Genomic DNA, 21,526 nt, shown 5'->3' with positions numbered 1-21,526 from the left:
TCCTGCGTCCGTTAGGCTCAGAGGAGGCCTCTTACATAAGCCCAGAGTGTGCCCTCTGCTCAAGTCCTCAGTCTGTTTTACGGCTTCATTTACGGTTTTTACAGGAAAGCTCGTCACTTTTTATGCGCGCAATAATTCAGCCGGTGGAAATACTGTATCGAAAAAATATTAAATTTCAGTTCCTGGCAGGTGGAGATGAACACGGAGGGATGCATGGTTACACTTTTACACAAACACATGCACAAACCCACACACAGAGGTTTTAGGAGCAGCCTTGGCGGACGGCTAATGGCTAAGATGCTAAGGATGAAGTCAGGATGGAGGAATGGCCGATGGAGGAGCCATTAATCGGACATAAAAATGAAAATCTGGAAAGTGAACGTGGAGAAAGCTGCTTTTAAAACGCATCACAGCTTCGTTACTTCAGACCTCATGCTGAAACTAACTGTGCTTGGACTTTGCGCTGCTTTTGGATCCTTCATTTAGAGAGGAGCTGGATCATCTGCAGGGGAAGTCCTGAGACTCACAAGCTACCTGTGTTAAGTAACGCACAAGCATAACTTCTGACTGATAAAGTTCAAAGCATATCTAAAGCTGTCTAATGTTGAAGACGCTCAAAAAATCATCCACATCAGAGAGAAATATTACATTAATAAAGAAGCAGCGAGCGAGCTAGCCATCATTTTTAAGAGGACATGGGGGGTAAGATAAACAAAGTTATTAAAATGGACGTCTGCTTCCAAGAAGATATTTCGTCATGGAAATTGGAGGCCGACTTTAACTGCTGACTTAAGGTCTGTTCTGCCTCTATTCAAGGATAAGTTTGACAGTTTAACGTATTTCTCTCATTCTTTACATGAAAAGATCAAAAGCATCCATTATTAGTCCGTACAGTAGGCAGCGCTCAGTATAAATCTCATTCCTCCCCACCACAGATCACAGACGTTATCAGATGAACCAGACTGTTGCACCAGGATTACATGTGTCCTCAGTTTAATGTAAATGGGTGCTGAGGTTAGGAACAAGGTAAGAAAATCGTGTAAGAACATCATGACTTACAGCACAGGAAAACACTCCAACTCCGAGTTCAGCGTTCCAGTTGCCAAGTTGGAAAAACTTGCAATTACAGTACTATTTCTGTATATATATAAACGTCAAATAATATTGTGCATACGGCTGATTTATTGCAACAAACATGAGTCAGAAACTCTGAAATAAACAGAATATAACAGGAGCTTAATTACTGTTTACCTCTGGAGTCGGAATTTCCTACTGGGAACTCAGGAGTGGGGTGGGTGCTCAGACTTACAAGTCGTAAATTCCGACCTTGGGGGGGCGTTCCTACTCGGATCTCAGAAATTCCGACTTCCGAGTGCAAATGGAACGCAGTATAAGACATTCTAGGGCCTGTTTCCACTAACAGAATTCAATTTTGCACTGGAATACCCAAACACGTGTAACATTAACTCTTCTTTGAGTAAAGCTCATCAAAATAAACACGTTTTAGCTGTTTGAGGAAAGTTCTAGTTTACTGTAAGGGCCTGTGTCCACTAACAATGCTCTATTCTGCACTGGCAGTTTTCAACATGCTCAATATTCACTTTTCCTTAAACAAAGGTGGGAAGCAATTACAACTTACAGCTTTTTAAAGAAATTGCTCAATCATTGTAAGGACCTGTTTCCACTATCAGTGTCCAGTTGGGCAATGTAAGTACCCAACTCGACATTTATAAGGGCCTGTGTGCATTAACAGTATTCTTTTTTCTACACTCACAAAACCCCAAAAGTTCAGTTTTCACTCTTTTTTTGAGTTATGCTAAGTAACAGATAATATTTCTAGCCATTGAAGGAGAGTGCTAAGGGCCTGTGTCCACTAACAATGTTCTTTTTTGTAATGCCAGACACCAACAATTATATAATCCACTCTTCTTCTTGAGAAATTTTACTGAAACTACAACATCCATGTGTTTCAAGGAAGTGATGGGTCACTGTAAGGGCCTGTGTCCACTAACAGTGTTTCATTTTGCACTTGCAGACCACAGCAAGCATAAAATGTACTCTTCTTTTTGAGAAAATTGTGTTTCAGGGGAGTGACTGGTCATTGTAAGGAACTCTATTTTGTATTTTGTTCGAACTCCACCCCCCAAGATGTTTTCATTTTCATACCAGTAGTTTTTTTTCATCAGTTAACACTGATTTGTGCGACATGTTTGAGGTAATCTGAAGACACAAAAGTGTTTATTCATCCATTTAGTGAAATCAGTGTCCAGTCCAAACCCATCTCTGAATACAATGCCAAAGCCTTTCACTCTGAAAGCACGGTGGACAATGTCCAGGATTACAGGGGAGTGAAAAAGGAAAGACAATGATAGAACCGAGGAAAAGCTTCTTCATCTGTTAAAGTCCTTTGTGCTCACATGAAGTAAGTCATTCAAACTGGCAGATGTGAGTTTTGCCAGGAGGCAAAGTTACTATCACACGAGAATCTCTGAGAATCTGGAGGGGAGGCTGCGTTCGATTAGCGAAGCCTAAAAACAGACTGGGACGGAAACGATGAAAGGAGACCAGAGGGGGAGAAAGGGAGAACATCTGCCTCCTCAGCCACAATGACAAACAGAGAGAGCGGTTTGTGTCTCTGAGGGACGACAAAATCTGCTTAGACCAACAAAATCCACAAACACGTGTTTGCAAACACACATGCAACTCCACGTAGTGTTCATATATTCATTTATATCTATTTGTTGTTTGAACATGAATCATCTACTTTGAGATATTTCCCTTTATATATGATTTTTCCAACATACAAAGACATGTAGAAAATTTGCCATAACTTTCTAATGCTGGTATAAGTTTTTTTAATTGTAAATATAAAGCCAGATATAACATCTAAAAGTTTTTATCTGTTCCAGTGTTAAATCTGAGAAATATGAACTGTTTTTAAACACTATTTCACACATAACTGTAAATTCAATTAAAGAAAAATTGAAAAAGTAAAAAAGTAGGTGTTTGATAAAACTTAATTAAGAGTGATGAAGGGATAACTTAACTTATAGTGTACAAGTATGCAAAGTTAACTCTGTAATTAAAGGTACCATATTATGCAAAAATCACTGTAGTAAGTCCTCTAGTGAAATTTGTGGGTCTTTGTCTTTCCTCCCAGCCCACAAAATGTGATATTTAATGACAAAACCTGTACTTAGTAGAGCTTGTGAATGTAAAATCCTGACCTAAAACGAGCTGTTTGGATTTTGGGGATTTGCTGACGTCAGCGATTCCCTTTTTTGACCAATCAGGAGCAAGTCTGACTTGATTGGTCCACCAAAGCAGATACCCCCGAACTCCACTCACTTCACAGCCGACTGCTTTTCCAACTTTGGACAGTCCAACAGAGGGCTAGAGAATAGACTGGTCCTGAATCCAGGCGCATTACCAACCATCCGCCAACAAACCTCAGACCCTGGAAATGTGAGTATTTTAAATGCTGTGTGCTGTGGAGCAGATGTAAGAGCTTTTCCTCAGTGTCCCCCCTGTCTCTGTGTTAGCTTCAGGATGCTAACTTTAGCTGCAGTTAGCCTGCTGTTGTAGCCTGTAATGTTACGGTAAACGAGCTTCGCTGTTTTCTAAACACTGTGCACTCGGAGCTCGTGGCGCCGCTCTCAGTGACGTGGAAGAGTGGGGCGGTATCAGCGGTGGCTCATTTACATATGAAGGCCACGCCCACTAAATCAGAGCGTTCTGAACAGAGGGGCTATGAGAGCCTGGAAACAATGCTGCTGTGCTTGATTTATTGGCTTTTTAGACCAACACATGTTACTAACATTTCATGAAGACATCAATGATCATATCAAACTGCAGAGAATATGGGACCTTTAAAGACTCGGGTCTCTCTGTTGAAACAGTAATAAAGATGTAGTTTGTTGAAACCTTCCTTTTGGTTTCAAAGTTATGTAACAGTATTCATGAGTCTTTGGTCACTGCTGCCTTGCTTTACTTTACTTTCTTTATTATTCAGTCAATTTACATTTCAATTACAAAAAAACAAAACCTTGTGGTAGCTTCCACTACTGGAAACTCCATTGTATCTACACTAGACTAGAACCAATGCTGCCAATGGTTACCCAACATGATTGGCATAATGCACAAAGCAAACAATTAAAGTAAAATACACTCATGTTATCCTTCATTTCTTGTGATGCCGTGACCCAGTTCTGTCAGTCTGTCGTCTTCAAAGCCAAACAAAAGAGACAGAGGAAGTCCAGCAATATTGCGAATGAGCTGCTAAATCTGGACGGAGGCCTGGCCGCTTGTGGTCAAAGGCCGTCTCACACAAGAAATGCTGTTAACTCAGGGTTGAAATTCCAGGGTATTCCACTAAGAAAACAATATTCACATGCAATCAAACTTTCCACCCTCATCTGAGACTTCCCCTGAACACTTAGGGTGCATAAATAGATGGTGGAAACGGACAATTAAAATGTATAGTCTAGCGAATAAAACAGACATACCCTGACATGAAGTAACTGGAGCTCAGTTTGAATATTTCATTTCAGTAAACACAGCCTGTATATACATCTACTCTGAGCCAGGAGAACTCATCTGGACCACCAGGCTAGCCTAAAACAGTCTGCTAAATGGAGGTAAAGAGTGTGAAGGATACTTATGTGTAACACCTACAAGTGTCACCCGGTCAAACACATTCAGCCTTGGCCGCGCTGATTTAAGACGACAGTTCTGTATTCAGCTTTAGACCTTCAGCTCTCTGCCTCCGTGGTTGCCGCAGTTACCGACCACCAAAACAGGAGAGGACAAGCATCTGTCCACCATTCAGGATCTCATTCACATTGGGACATATGGTCGAAGTTCCCAAGCACTCGTGACCTTATGAAGAATCTGTGAGGGCATACGAATAAACCGAATGACACAAGTGCAAATTCCTTGGGCTTACAGCGTGAAAAACAAGAAAAATGTGGATCAAACATGACAAACTGTACCACGGGAGAATGGAAAAACAAGTTTTTACGGGATTGTTTTTCTGGTGTTGACTCATTATTGGGGATGCTTCAAATAAAAGTTAAAATGCATAATTAGAGGTTGGTAAACCCGCCATGAAATGCACCAAACATCACATTGTCACATAATAAACACTTCCACCTTTCTCTACCTCAAGTAAAGTGTATTGGTGCAAACAGTGCTGTTTTTAAAAAAGGTTTTTAGTAGTACTTAGGTCCTTCTACCATGTTAAAGATGGGTTTATGCTTTCTCACTTTGTAAACATCAATCAAAGCAACAATACTCCATGTCCATACTGAATTTTTTTAACTCTAAGCTGCTCATAACAGCTTGTTCAAAAATAGCACAAGATCTTCATGACATCTTCACCAGACTTGCTGAAATGAGAGGTTTTTGCGCACGGATCTCCCAACTGGTTTAATGACACATTAAGGGAACGGGCCTCAAACACCAAGGTCTTCCCCTGACAGGCCACCAGGGGGCTCCCCAATCAGAGGAAACAGGGTTTGTGGAGCACGAAGCTAGGGGCAACATCTGGTTTGGAATAATGAAGCCTTTACTGAAGTGCTAAAAGTTGCAGTTCATCGAAAGACCAAAAACCATGTACACATAGGGATGGGTACCTTTAACATTTGAAACGATGCGGTACCAATTCTCGATACCTGGCAATCAGTATCGCTACTCAACGGTACCAAGTTTTGGTACTTTTGTGTGCGTATGTGGAAAAAAAAATCAATTTGTTTGATAATAAAATGTAAATTCTTTTTAAGTATATTTATTCTTCAATATATAACCCTTGTAATGCTGTGTTCATGTCCAGCATGGAAAACCACCTACTCTTCCACTCCCTCACAGTCACAAGGATGCATTTAGGGACCTAAACATGGTACCTTTTCACTTTACCTGAATTGGTACCCGGTACTTTTGACAGAATTCGGACAGTACCTATAAAAGTACCAAATTTGGTACCCATCTCTACGTACACACCAAGACAAAAAACAGACTTCTATAGTATTGAAAAACATATTTACAGCCTGGATCAAAACATTAGTAGAGGAGTGCATTGCTACCCATAATATTTATGTTTTCTTTCACTTATCAGACGGTAACCTGGTTACAGCCAATTAGCTGGGGCTGCGACGACTAATTGATAAGATGGATAAAAATCGATTAGCATAAGCATCAACGTTTTTCCATAACTGATGCACTCTGCTTCAACATTTCTATATTAGTTTGTCTTTAGTTTATTTGTCTTCTTCCTTTTTGTCGGATTATTTAGTGGTTGGTAACTAGCTGAAGGTGCATTACTGCCACCTACTGGACTGGAGTGTAGATTACCAGGGCTGTGGGGCTGTATGCGTCATATGTAAACAGATCAGCGTGGAGGAGAAGAAGCCGAGCCGGCAGCTGAGGGAAACAAGTAAACACGTGAATAATGGCAGAGACGGAGAAGCCGTTAGTCCACAAAATTCCAGAATATTTCACATGGTGTGTTAATTGAAACATTTGCACTTAAAACACAAACATGTTGGGCTCATCGATGACGAGCCGGGAAGCTCAACAGCAAGGTGAGGAGCTATAAAATCCCACATACACTCCTTTCATATGTTGTGAAATGCATGGCATGTCTTTTAAAACTTGTTTAGTCTTTTTATTAAATTGTCACCCTGTTTGAAAACCACGAGGAGCTCATTAAACTAACATTAGCATTAGCATTAGCTGCCACAGATAGTGGTAGGGCAGAGGGGGTGAACTGTTTGACCTGCAGGTGAAAAGACTGAGGACACATTTTTATTTATTTGCCTTTTTGGCCCACTAAGGTCTTAATCTGACGACATATCGATATATTTTCTGTTACTTTGCCTAAACTGTTTATTCTTTTAGTGACGCTACATTCATGTCATTTGTTATACATCTTTAAACAGACAATAGTCATCAACTGAAATAACAACGCATGTTTGGTTTTGCAAATTTTACGATTATGCATTCTCATCCTTGTTGTTCCGATTCATCGATTAATCGTAAATTTAACCGTCAGAGTAATCGATTACTAAGTTGCAGCCCTATGATTAACTTACTTAATTTTTGGGGGTTGGTGTCTGGTCAAGACAAATCCTAAAAACATATCTACTCTGAGCTGATCATTATGGAAAAAAAACGTTTCCAGCAGCAGGTTTAAAACTTCAAATCCACAGAGTACATTCCCAGACAGCTGTCATCTGGTTTAGTTGATCAGTCTGAGGATTCTGCTAATAGACTTGTACCAACATGTGCAGTGTGTCGACCAGTGAGGGTCACAACCTCCATACATGGGTCACCTAAGCAACACAACATTCGGGGACCCCGTCCCAGAAGGCTGTCAGGAGGATCTAAATCACATCAGCTCAGTCTTGTTAAAGCCAGTTTATCCGGTGAAAACGGGGAAGAATGTGGCTGCTGCACAGCTGTCCACCTACACAGTCTCCATCTGGGGGGGGAAACAGACCTCCGTGGACCCTTCAATCCCAAGAATGTGGAAATTCTGCGATGTGTTGCAAGGCAGTCTTTGGAGAGGAAGCTGAGGAAGTTCAGTGCCTGTTCCATCCACGTCTTCCTGCTTTATTATTCAATCCTGATCCCAAAGGAGGATGACTTCACCCAAATTGCTAGATACCTCGTATGGATTCCCAAGGACAGGACACAGAGAACGTCCTGCTCGCTTATTACAGGCTGCAGGAACGCTGGGATTGGACCAGAGAGCGAGGCAAACCGCTAAACAACTGTACAAACACAAGTTGGTCCCCAGTCTGGTGTGCCTGATTACAGATGTCAGTGAGCCGAGAAATAATGTGATAAAAGCCTTTGGTTATGATCTCAGTACACTCGAGGCAACGCAGCGTAACACCCAGACCATCACCATCAACATGGTTTAAAAATTCAATGAGTCAACGTCCCGCCAAATTCCTCAAGGGTCCCCCTGCTGAGCTGACAGACGGGTCCACATGAACACTTCTCCATCACCCACTCTGCTGTTCCCACAGTGGCCTCACTTTTGATGTTTCTTTGTGGGATTGAGAGTTCAGGAGAGTTTTTTTTTTACTAAACACATTTACAGACAAGACAAAGTCCAACACAGGCCGAGTTTTTCCTTCAGTGAAGGTCGGAAGTGGCTGAATCCCAAGTTCTAGTCTAAAGGTAAGAAAACACTCAGAAAACAAACACAGGATGACTGAATTAAAGGAAAATCATGTCATACTGGTTTGCTTAGTTTGGCTACCACCAGCAGATCTATCACCACAAGCCTTGGTCCTCCTAACATGTTAAAGAGAGGGTATTTTGCTTTTTCGTTCAATCTAAACACGGATATTAAGTAACAATGGTGGATGTGCAAACTGTATGTACACAGATTTTCAAACAGCTAGAAGGATAAGTAAGAGTAACGGACCTTAAACACATGGGTCTGCCCCTGACAGGCCTCCGGATAGCTGGCCAATCAGAGGAAAGGGGGTTTTAAAGCTGGAGCCTTAAATGGAAAGTAGCTTAAATGAGGTGTTCCAGACAGAAGCTGAAATAAAGGTTTGTTTAACATCAGGGTGAGATTTTTTTTAAATCCTGAATTACACTGTAAACTCATATAAGTTGAGTTTACTTAAAATATGCTTGTAAATGGGTTACCTCTAAAAAACTAAGTAATGAAATAAGTAATTACGATTATTATGGAAAATCATTCTACTGAATGTATACTCAAATAAACCTGACGCTTATTTGTTACAATTAATATATTAAGTAATGTTAAAAAATGTTGCCTATCACTGTAAAACATAATAAGTTGACCTTACTCAAAACTTAAAGATGTGATATCAATAAATTTGCCTTATATATTATTAAATGTAATATTAAAAAATTGAAGCAGATCAGAACACCTACATGAAATAACATTGTAAAGAACAGCTGGGTCTCATATCCACAGCGTTCCCTCCTCACTCATGGTTACAAACAGTGTCATGACAAAAATCAGCTCTAATTTCATAACTTTGGTAACCGTGAGTGAGGAGGGAAGGCAGTAGATATGAAACCCTGCTGTGGATTGAAATATTGTTCTTCAGGGGACACATGCTGTGACGCACAGACTAACAGTCCGTGTCATGTGGAGCACAGACAACCTATGCCACTGCTGCACGTTTAGAAGTTCAGCAGGGTCTCATATCGACTGCGTCCCCTCCTCACTCACGGTTACAAAATGCAGTCACAAACTAATGATTTTAAGTTGTGTTTACTTAAACAGTAACGAAAGTTAAATCTACTCAGAAATCATCAGTTTCAACACTGAAAACTCAGACATTTGAGTGAATTGAACTTAGTCGACACATACAACTTTATCACAACTTTAGATGTTTTTCTTTTCTTTCAAACAAAATTCAGTGTCAGAGTAAGACCATATTTTCTATTTTTGCTCACTCAAAGTTATTCCTCGAGGTGGAGAAGTCAAATATCTTGTTAGCGAGTCACACAGCAAATGAAAGAAGAAAAAAGAGACAGATGCTCCTCTACTGAAAAGCTGGCAGCTGCTGACTTCCTCCTTCCTCAGCCCTGTGACCTTTGACGTAGCGTGTGTCCCTCTTCATCGCCTCCCACCAACTGGAGAGGCTTCAGTCAACAGCTCACACACACTGACACACTGACACACACACACACGGAGAGGACGGGAGGATCGGAAAGTGAAAGGAAGTAGGAGGGAGCTGGAAGCGCGCTGAAGAGGGTCAGTGAAAATATCCAGAGACAGATGGGGGTCACAGAGAGGGACAAACATGTTGGATCTGAAAAAGGGCAAAGGCCTTGAAGCATTGGCTGGAGAAAAGCTCTCAGGACGCTATGAGAGAGATGGATTCCACCTTAAACTCCCCTGGGAGCATTTGTCAGTTTTAATTACGTGTTGGAGAGAAATGAAAGCACAAAGAAGTTTAGAGCAAAGAGTCAAGGCACAGGAACATGAATACTGCGATGTCGTTTGGTACACATCCTGTGTCTCTGACACATTTCAATCTGTTTGGAGCTTCGGGAAAAGATCGAGAACACTCAGAAAACACATGGTGTTGGCTCTAAAAGAAGGATGAAACAGCACAAATAAGATAAACTCTTACTGTGTGAACACTTCAATGGTCTTGTATGGTATCAAGTCATAGCGTATCAAACTATAGCTTACTAAATCAAATTATATCACATTTTACTTATGTATCATATCATAGGGTTGCACTATATGGCCTAAAATCAGTATGTTTATGAGCAATACACAACATATATCTCAATGTCCTGATTTGTCCTCTTAATCACGATATAAACTTTAAATTCAACCCCTTGATGCATAAGATAACAAACCGTAAACCATGTGACATGAGCACCAGCAGAAAGTGAAGGAAGTGAAACTCGAAACAGAAACAGAATTACATACCAACTTCTTAAAACATTTACGTGACAATTTTAAAGCTCTGGAGATCATACATGTAACCATGGCTGCATTGTTTACATGTGAAATTAGCTGTTAGCAGCCTGTAGCATGTCAATGCTAACTGGTGCTAGGCCTGATGTTTACCACAAAGAGAGAAGAAGGAAGTGAATGACAACATCGACATCGACCTGTCCTTCCATCCATCGTTATTGGGAACGTAAGATCTGTCTCCAATACGATGGACAAGCTAGCCATGCTAACAGAGGGAACACCAGAAGGCAGAGTAGCATCATGCTATTCACAGACATGGCTAACAGAGCTAACACCATCCTATCCAATCCTATTTTCTTATGGAGCTTTTTGCACTTTCCACACACTTTCTTACTTTAGTTTATTAACTGATTTCATTTAACATCATGGTGACACTTGTTTCAATAAGCCATACTAACACATTATTGGACAATAAAATTTAAGTTGAGGAGTAGAAATCCCTTTGGATGAGCATTACATGTCCTTTTTTTAATCACCTATGCTTTTATGCTGTCAAATTTGGATGCAAGTGAGAGAAAATCTAACAAGAAGAGATTCATGAAGTTCTGTAAATGGGTATTTTCAGCTGTTGCCAAAGAGAGGAGATCAGGATGCAGAGAAAGGAGAGATCAGGGAGGAGACTAAGCTGGAGTAAGGAGGGAACAGAAGATAAATTGACCAAGCGACTGGAAGAGAGATGGAGGAAAGGGTGAACAGAGGAGGAGTGTAAATGACACAGTGAGGTTCTGCTTCACACCGCTGCTTGTTTCACGGCTGCTTGTTTTTCATGCTCTCCTGCTGAGGAGACTCCTATTAGGCCCAATTTATAGCCTCTCTGCCTCCTCGCTCCTTCATCTCTGTCACTATGCTCACACACACACACACACACACACACACACACTCGCGCAGAGTGGCCCCAGTTTATAACACAAGTCATGTATTTTTTTACAGCAACCCTGACCTACAAACACAGCAGCAGTAGTCATCAATTAAAGCTTTTTACAGACCTATATGTGTCGTTTAATGAGCTGAGGGAGGGTGGAGCGGGGCTGAAACATGTGGCTCTGAGGGAGAACATACACCGATTCCTACACCAGCTCCACTTTAACACTCATGTACTCAGTCCACAGCAGAAACTTCAAACACAGCACGACATGAAAGAGTGTCTAAAAACACCTGAGGCAGACACTGGACTCTTTAAAATCCCGTCTGGGTATTTTTGGTGAGATGCCAAATTTTCTTTCATTTCTTCACTCCCCCACCAACTTCACCTCATATTGCCTTTTTAGGGGATTATGTGGGTCTATTACTGCTTGGCTTTTATTCTCAAAGGTTAAGCCATCGATTTTATTTTTCAATTTTGACGTAAGGCTGGTGGAAGTAACAGAGGAGACCTGGACAGAGCATTGGTAAGAAGTTCAGGAGGTCTCCAAAGAGAAGTAGGGACAACAATGTGACTTAAACAACACTTCACTGGTGTAGGTGTAGAAAATAAAAATACACACGCCATGGGTCAACTCTTCCGATAACAGTTTGTTTATATGTCAAAATCAGGATGAGGTACGGCGGTTAGCTTGTTCTTTAGCATTTTTCTTTGTTAATAAATCTAACAGCAGTACACAAATTTTTCAAGCAACTATCACTAATTTTTTCTTTTTCTTTTGCCTCTTAAAATTAAGGTCTGCTGCTATTTTCCTAAAATATATAATGTCAACTTTTACAGGAATAATCCTGCTCAGTCGTCTCCTATGGGCCTGTCTGCACGTGTGTCAGTGTCTGTGTCTGCCTCGACCCCCTCCTCAGCCTGTATGTTCATGTTTTAGCTTGTGTTTTGCATGTTAGGTTTTAAGGTGAGACACAAGCGTTTTGTTGCGTTTCAGCTTCTTGTTTACACAAAAACAGCGTTTCAGCCGACCTAAAACGCAAATTTTTGAAAACAGCCTCCAGAGTGAGATTTTTCTAAAACGCTGCCGACACCGTTGTTGTTGTTGTTGTGTAAACAGTAAACCGGCATTTTCAGTGGAAACGATGACGTCACGCTCCGCTTCACACTTGGCATATAACAGGACAACAGTACCGTTGTTACGATTGTCGCAAACTACCGTGTTGTGCTTGTGCTGCTCAATCTGCTAAATCTGCTGACTGTCTTTCAACAATGAGCATCTGTTGCTCCACTTTTGAATTTAGTATTCCCCAATACACCAAAAGGCCAGCTCAACTGTACTTTGGTGAAAATCTCCCAAAAGCGGCTTTTGGACAAGATGGTTATAGCGCCGACTACAGGCCTGACATGCTTACTGCAGCGATTCCTTGTAAACGCAGATTTTATTCACTGCGTTTTAGCGTTTTCAGATGAAACGGTGTCGTGTAAATGGGGCCTTAGTCTCTCCCATGTAGAACGGTGCGCTGCCTCTCAGACCTGTAAATCTTCATTTTTTTAAACTTTCACCACTTAGCTACATTTAGGGACACTGCCCACTTCATCTTTTGGTAATATCACAACATTACACCCAGTTTAGTGAAAAAAACACAACATATTTAAGTTCAATAACACTAATAACAAACAACTAATGTAGAACTAAAAAATAATCAAACTTCCTGTACAATGACCAAACTTAGTTAAACTTATTAGCTCTTACCTTAATAGCTAGGTGAATTAAAAAATGCACACCATACAAAAGGTTGGATCTCAAAAGGGTTAATATCTCGTGTTTTTCCATATAGCATAAACACACTTAAGCACTCAAGATGCTAATTGAAGTACAATAGTATGTGATTGGATATACAGCCTAGTTATGCCAGTTGGTTAGCAAACAGCTTTCGGGCGCATTACAGCCACCATCTGGCGGGAATACTGTATTACAACTAGACACCAGAAAAAAACAATGAAATTATTTGTATATCTCTTAAATCACGACCCATCCCTCGTAGATCTTGTTAGTTTTATGGAGTAATCTATCAATTCTGATTGGTCTAACCTCATATAAAATATCAACGTAGTGTCCGTGACATCATCCACCTGTTTCTGATACAGAGATTTGAAGTGAACTCAATGTAGCTTTGTTTATGTTTGTATGAGGAAAAGAGATGGACCTTTAGCATCAGTCAGCTACGCCTGTCCGTCAAGTCAGCAACTTGTAAGTTGAAGAGTTTCAAAACTAAAAAGTTATGAAAAAAGTCAGAGTTTGCAGATGGAGAAACGAGACAGCTAGCTGGCTCAAGACTTCTTTTGAACCAGGCAGCAAAACTCACTTTTTTTGGCTTTGTTTATATGTAGAGTTGGCGTTTCTGTAGCCACCCTACAGTGGACTCTCAATGAGCAGCCATTGTTAGCACTTCCACAAACACTTCCCTGATCACTCTTGACACAGGCAGAATTTACAGGATGTAAACATCTTAGTGTTGAACGGGGCTTTGCAGATATGTATGATACCACATAATCTTCATTCCTGATCTTGTAAGCGCTGGTAGTGCTCCCCTCCCTCTATCTCTGTCTGGTACAGAGCCAGGCCAATCTTTGCTGAGTCATTGGAAGCCCTCCATCCTTCCAAAACAAAAGATTCATGGCTCCAAGATATCACCACCCCGTCTTTCTCACTTTCTTTCCACACAGTGCTCACCAAAGAAAACAAAATCCTAAACCTCCAACCAATCAGTTTGAGTAATCAACAGAGGGGAGGGGTCGGCACTTGACCCGGTGAAATGTACCTTTTCTGTTCTTCAAGAATCAAAGGCATTAGTCCAGGATTCATGCTGATAACTGCAGTTTTATTCATTCTGCTGTGGTCATTGGTTCATTTCTGCAGTTAGAGGAAAAGAGAGAGGGAGTCTTTATATGAATATTTACCTAATATGTTGGATGAGTCAACGAATTTCCCGTCTCTGGTAGAAATATATTTACTCTTAGAAACATTTAAGAGCAAATAACATTAGCAGAGCAAACAGGTTACGCTGCTTACGTCTGTCTACTGGCAGTGACGCTGATGAACGTCAGTTTGCTATACGGCTAACATGTTGGTCCAAAGTAAGCCCAGGTTCTGGATACTGTTTGAAATGTCATTTTGACCAAGTCTCAGGTCCTTTATGACTCTTTTCATAAAGAGATACACTCACCGGCCACTTTATTAGGTAGACCTTGCTGGTACCGGGTTGGACCCCCTTTTGCCCTTAGAACTGCCTTAATCCTTGGTGGCATAGATTCAACAAGGTCCTGGAAACATCCCTCAGAGTTTGGTCCATATTGACATGATAGCATCACACAGTTGCTGCAGATTTGTCGTCTGAACATCCATGATGAGAATCTCCCGTTCCACCACATCCCAAAGGTGCTCTATTGGATTGAGATCTGGGGACTGTGGAGGACATTTGAGTACAGGGAACTCATTGTCATGTTGAAGAAAGCAGTCTGAGATGATTCCAGCTTTATGACATGGAGCGTTATCCTGCTGGAAGTAGCCATCAGAAGATGGGTACACTGTGCTCATAAAGGGATGGACATGGTCAGCAACAATACTCAGGTAGGCTGTGGACTTTTATTTTCTTCTTTTATTTTCTTCTTTTTTTTTCTTTTTATTTCTTTTTTTTCTTTTTTTCTTTTTTCTCTGTTTTTTCTTTGTTCCTTTTTCTCTTTTTTTCTTCTTTTTTCTTTTTTCCCCCTTTTTTTCTTTTTTCTCTTTTTTTTTTCCTTTTTTCTTTTTTCCTTTTTTTCTTTTCCTCCCCTTTCTTTTCCTTTTTTTTCTTTCTTTTTTCTTTTGTCCCCCTTTGTTTTTCTCTTTTTTCCTCACCCCCCCCTTTCTTTAGTTTTTTTCTTTCTTTTTTTCTTTTGTCCCCCATTGTTTTTCGTTTTTTTCCTCCTTTTTTTCTTTTTTCTTTTTTTCCTTTTTCTTCTTTTTTTCTGTGGACTTTTTACCATGCTCAGTTGGTACTAAGGGGCCCAAAGTGAGCCAAGAAAATATCCCCCACACCACTACACCAGCAGCAGCCTGAACCGTTGATATAAGGCAGGATGGATCCATGCTTTCATGTTGTTGAGGCCAAATTCTGACCCTACCATCTGAATGTGGAGCAGAAATCCAGACTCATCAGACCAGGCAACGTTTTTCCAATCTTCTATTGTCCAGTTTTGGTGTTGCTGTGTGAATTGTAGCCTCAGTTTCCTGTTCTTAGCTGACAGGAGGGTCACCCTGTGTGGTCTTCTGCTGCTGTAGCCCATCTGCCTCAAGGTTGGACGTGTTGTGTGTTCAGAGATGCTCTTCTGCAGACCTCGGTTGTAACCAGTGGTTATTTGAGTTACTGTTGCCTTTCTATCAGCTCCAACCAGTCTGTCCATTCTCCTCTGACCTCTGGCATCAACAAGGCATTTTGACCCACAGAACTGCTGCTCACTGGATATTTTCTCTTTTTGGGACCATTCTCTGTAAACCCTAGAGATGGTTGTGGGTTAAAATCCCAGTATATCAGCAGTTTCTGAAACACTCAGACCAACAACCATGCCACGTTCAAAGTCACTTAAACCACCTTTCTTCTCCATTCTGATGCTCGCTTTGAGCTGCATCTGATCGTCTTGACCATGTCTACATGCCGTAATGCTTTGGGTTGGACAGGTGTGCCTAATAAAGTGGCCGGTGAGTGTATAAAAAAACAAGCTTTACTTTTCTTATTGTGTAGCATTTCTTCAAACCCTTCAAGATCAAGGGCATTAATCTGGTGTTAATGGTTTAAAGAACCCTAATGGGATCTATCAGCACTACTGTGTTTATATAAACAGACCAGGCTCTCCTGTATTGGCGTCTGCTTTGTGTCAGATCACTGAGTGTGTTGTGTTTAGAAAGAGGCGAGAGATAATCACAACAGTCACAGTGACTGTGCATGTAGTAAACACTCTGCTGGCATGCTAACTCGTGTTAGCGTGACAGTGACAGGGAAGATGATAACCAATGTAGCGTCCAGTTTGACAACATTCCTCTGAGCTTATGAAAACGTTTGCTTTTTGGACTCTTCTTCTGAGACTTTGATGGGAAAAGACTGAGCCCAGAGAGTGAGAACAGAAAAGAAACAATGATTGCAACATTCTTCTCATTTCAACACTTCTCCTCAACATTTAACAAATTCCACCTCCCTTATTGTCATTCTGATTCCTCGGCTGAATTTACGTCCACCTCGAGGCCTCCCCCGCTGGGATCTGACGGTCGTTCACATTAAGGCCACAAATATTTCGGCTCAGTGAACGCCTCTTCACTCTTCCTTGTTACGAGGGAACAAACAGACCAGTTCATCAGCGGAGAGACGGATTTGTTATGTTAGAGTCGAAAGCTCAACACTGCCACGCGTCTCCTCTTGGGATTTCTTTTTTATGGAATAAATACTAAAGGATTGCACAATTCATGATGTGAGAGCTCTGAGGAGGGTTTTTGTTATCAAGCATTCTAGAGAGAAGCCCTTTGTTGTTGGATCTCAATCCTCGATATCAATCATACTCTAAATAGCCAAAATATTTTACTGGAACTGAAGTTTTTACGGCACAAACTGAGCAATCTCTGTGACAACACAGCAAACTCCTGATGCTGATGTGCTGCCAAGCATCAGAAAAATGCAGCTCCCATTGGACACATCAGACCAGAACAATCCAAGGAAGTTTTATAAGTAACATTTATAAGTTTGTGATATAATATCTGCCTGTTGACACTGTGGCAAAAACCATATCGAAAAAAGTGGGCACGAAGAAAATGCAAACCACATCATGTAATATGCTTGGGACTAGGTCATTTGTTTTTATATCATTTCGCACTATTTGGACAAGTGAATTACATGCAAGATTTGAGGTAGAGACGAGGTAGGACACAAGTTTTTGTCAGTCAACGTGAGGTACGATAAAGGCGCAAACAAATCAGAGTGAGTTTAGTACGCAAGCGATGCAATTTCGTCAGACATTTAACAGGCTACTCCCATCGTTTGGCTTTTTGCAAGCGTAAAAAGCTATTTGTTGCTCTAGTGATTCAGCACTTTCCCTATTAGCATAACCATCCTCATTGTTGGGTACTAGCATGCTCGCAAAAGGAGTGAGTTATTTAACGAGAATTACAAAAGTGGACGTCAGCGAGCAGATGGCTCAGCGGTTTTGGTCGCACCCCATGACGTTTGCCTTGAGTGAGTGGCCTGGGTTTGAATCTTGTGACCTTTTGCACCCACGTCATTCCCCACTCTTGCCCTGTTTCTTACTCTAATATCCTCTCCCATCTTAATAAAATGCATGAAAAAGCACCAAAAATGCATCCAGACATTAGCAAATAAAATGAGAAAATTATTCCATTAACACAAGTGCGTCTGTCTAAAAGCCTACAAGAGAAAACATTAAAGAAATGCTAATGCTAAGTTTTAATGTGAATGACAACAGTAAAGCAGAATACTGATGAAATGTTAAGTTCTATGTTAATTTGACCCAGAGGTAAACTGATGAGCACCCTGTTCCCATTAAAACGCTACCAACTGACGAAGCTGGGGACTGTTTTTAGCTTGCTCACAAATAAATCCTTTTAAAACCAATAATGTAATCTTTAAACCAAGACTTAGCATCCACTTATTTGTTTCTTTAGTTCTTGTGTCCTCCACTCCATGTCAGGATCATAGACTATCTAATTATTGGGAGTAGTCTCCCCAGTGTCAAGAGGAGTTTTGAAGCAGATTGGCTATCACGGCCATATTGGAAGTAAGCTATAGAAGGATTATCAGTCTACATCATCATAAAAATGCTCATGCATCTTAACGGCAGAAGCAGCGTTTAGCTCCATTCATTCAGACAAGGTAGCATTTTTTAAACACTAAATTCAACCTGTTATCAGCATAAAAATCTACGGTTGTTCTGTGGTCAGTTTTTAGAAACAATATTATACAACAGAGGCAACGGTGTTTTGGAGTTAATAGCCACCATGCGAACTGGTGACTCTTAGCTAACAGTATCAGTGATTAATGACAGAGAGTCACCAGTTAACAGGGTCACATTTAACACTGAAACACCAGCAACGTCTGCGGGTAAATAATTAACTCTGGACGTAGTTTTCTGGTTCTTTTATTAGGAAACGGGTCTTAGACTCAGCAGTCTGTGTGCTCCTTTTGGTCTGGGGGGTTTCTGATTTATTGACACACGTTTACGTCCTGGTCGTTCACCTAATATCTGTCCACTTGCTGCTATACCACAAACCTGGGAACTGTTTACCATCAGGATTTTGTCTTGCTTTGATGGGATTCTAATTCACATAACCACCTGCTCACCGTGAATCAAACTGTTTGCATAAAACATTGTTTTTGATACATTATGTTAATTTGTTTATAAGTGCAACATGCTACTTTTTTGAAAATCAGTCACTAGAGTCATCATTTCGTAGATACACTTTTTACAGCGAACTGCTCAAGTCCCAAGTTCCTTATCCACAAAGCTTGATTCTGATTGGTCCAAACCTATGACGACAGTTGTTAACTTTTACTAATGTGAGTAACACCAGAGGCCAACCAGTCATTTATCAAGTCAAATCACTCCACTGTTAAGACCATTGGACCATTTGTTACCCTGGCTGAAACGATTGTTTTGGTTAGCATGCTAATGTTGCAGGAAAAACAACATAGATATCTTCTCAATGGCTCAGCTAATTAAAAAAAACTGTTTTCTTTAATCATTTTAAACCAATGAAATAAGCTTCAGATCAATGGTTTTGCTAACGTGTTTGTATCTTTAGTTAGTAGCCGGGTAATATGCAGGATAATGAATGGTTAGCCAGTAGTTATGGGAAATAAAACCCCAACAATACCCTGAGAATGAGAAGAAACAGTTGAAAAATCAACACATGCTCCTCAGGCTTTACTCTTTTTAAAGCTGCCTGTTCTGCCCTAAAAGATGAGCTGTGAGCGTCATTTTCTAAACTTATCCCTCGCCGCAGACGATAAACATTCGCCTGCAGCCGTTCTCGTACAGTAACTTCACAGTCGTTTGTTTTCAGATTGTCCATTTTCTGCTCTGTTAAACATCCCACTTGTCACAGCGCCGTGTGTCTGCAATGTGACGCAGGTGGTCTCCGTCTTTCAGGGTTAGGGGTTGATACATTATTTTGACTGAATATGTAATCACTAAAGTCGCAGAGGAGCGTAGCGGTGTGTGATTGTTGGAGAGCAGAGGGCTAACAGATGCTGTGTGAATGAGCAAGCGTAGTGTTAAACCGAGACGGCTCGCTCTGAGCGCAGGTGGGAGGGAGCCAGGAGAAAAGAAGGAGAAGAAGAAGAAGAAGAAATCTGGATAAAAATCTGCTCTAATCATAGGAAACAAAAGGCAATAATCCTGCTTGTAGTCGCCCTCGAGGTCGGTCTTCCTCTGTGTGCCACATGTTTCTAACACAGCGTTAGATAACAGGAAGAAGAGGAGGCGACGGTGCTGTTTGAGCGATAGATGAGTTGAAATAATTCAGCGTTTAAAAGTCACGGAAAAGAAAGCCAAAACTGAAGGGCATCGAGGTCACGGTGCCAGAAAGCACGCCTCCTTAATTCCCCTCAGATGTTGTCGAGACTGGAGCCTCACTTTGCTTATTAATCTGTTTTAATGCTTTAATTAACAGCAGAGCGCAGACTGCAGAGCTGGCTCGGGCGGCTCGGGGAAGGAAGGACACAGCGAGGCGCTGCAACCGCAACTCACGACTGCTTCCTCTGTCTCCTCTCCCTCGGTTGCGTAACATTTTTGTGAAGAAATTAGGCGCTCTTTGGTTTTGGATTGTTTACTAGTCGCCATTTTTCTCATTTGGGGCAGATTTTGCTTTCTCCCACGTTTATGTTCTTGAGCGCTACATTTATTGAGGTTTTCATCCTCTAATAACTCACAAGGCTCTATTGAAGCAGCAGCGGCTCCACAACCAATTAGATTTGAGGTGCGTAACCACGAAACTGGACCAACTCCTGCAGCTTTCAGACTCTTTCTTTTATATTCTGTTGCTTTAACCTCTGTGGGCTTGGCTGGCTGGAGGTGTGTTGTGAATTATGGGTACACAGTCAACGTCAGCGTGCCAGAGTTTGGGGTAGAAGTTTTGAAGAGTTTTTGAAGAGTTTGAAGGCTTCAGGTGGTCGCATCTGAAAATAATCCGAGCAAACCCCTCGGCCTGTCAGTTGATTATTATTATCATTGGCTGAAGAGCGCTGCTGGAAACGCTATCCAAATCCCCACAGTGCACAGCAGTGTTGTTTATGAATCTGTCGACAGCCAAGGGAAACAGCCTCTTCCACAAAACACGCCTGGAATCCTGAGCTGATAGAAACAGAGCGATGAACCCAGTTCCTGCGCAGTTTGCTTTACAGGATATTGTTGTCTCTTTCTCCGCATACCAAACTCCCAATATCTGCCCGGCCGAGGACCGCCGCGGGATAAATGAGAGGGTGAGGGTGCAGAGGGGTAACGTGTTTTTCTCCTGTCACACATTCAGGCTTATCAATGACAGCAGCTCTGGACTGTGTTAACGTGGTGTGAGCACGAGCTTTGTTCTCAGGACGGCTCTGAGAGGGAAGAGGGGGGCGGCATGAAGGAGGCATGAGGGTTATGAAAAACGAAAGATAAAGTCAGACAGGTGAGACAACAGGAAGAAGATTCTTTGCAGCTTGAGCTTTCAATCTTCTCCATCTACTGCTTTCTGGAAGTTTCTATCAAAAGAAGCTTTAAAGTGATACTCTGGGATGGAACAAGTTGGGTCCTACACAAGGTTTAGGGCAGAAATTACCCCTACAGCAGTGTTTTTGTGCAGCAGAAGCCCAGAGCAGACGCACCAAACACCCCCCCCTGCTCCTCTGCAGGTTTCCTCTGCACTCAGACGGGGCCATATTTTACTTGACCAAAAACACAAATAAACGGACTCCCACCAAAAAAATCTGATATCAGTCTGCATTCACGCTTTCTTTAGAGAATTTTCAGCGCGTTACATTCACACAAAAACACTGCTAAATAAGGCTCTAGTTCTCATCATGTCGTAAAACGGCGCTACCTCCGCTGCAGAGCCACAGCTGGCTACGAGGCGCTCGCCGCTTAGTGTATCAGTC

The 21,526-nt window shown here is 41.4% G+C and overlaps 1 protein-coding gene across 1 annotated transcript in view; it reads right to left on the bottom strand.

Moving 5' to 3' along the window:
- Positions 1-21,526, bottom strand: part of svep1 (sushi, von Willebrand factor type A, EGF and pentraxin domain containing 1) — a 123,556-nt gene that overhangs the window by 62,068 nt on the left and 39,962 nt on the right. The gene's annotated exons all lie outside the window — the stretch shown is intronic.

This window comes from Halichoeres trimaculatus, unplaced genomic scaffold (genome assembly GCF_033239565.1).
Source record: "Halichoeres trimaculatus isolate MK-OKI-2021-1 unplaced genomic scaffold, fHalTri1.1 fHalTri1_scaffold_22, whole genome shotgun sequence".
In the NCBI taxonomy this organism is placed as follows: Eukaryota; Metazoa; Chordata; class Actinopteri; order Labriformes; family Labridae; genus Halichoeres; species Halichoeres trimaculatus.
The sequence above is the reverse complement of the archived record's forward strand: the minus strand, read 5'-3'. Positions and strand labels throughout refer to the sequence as shown.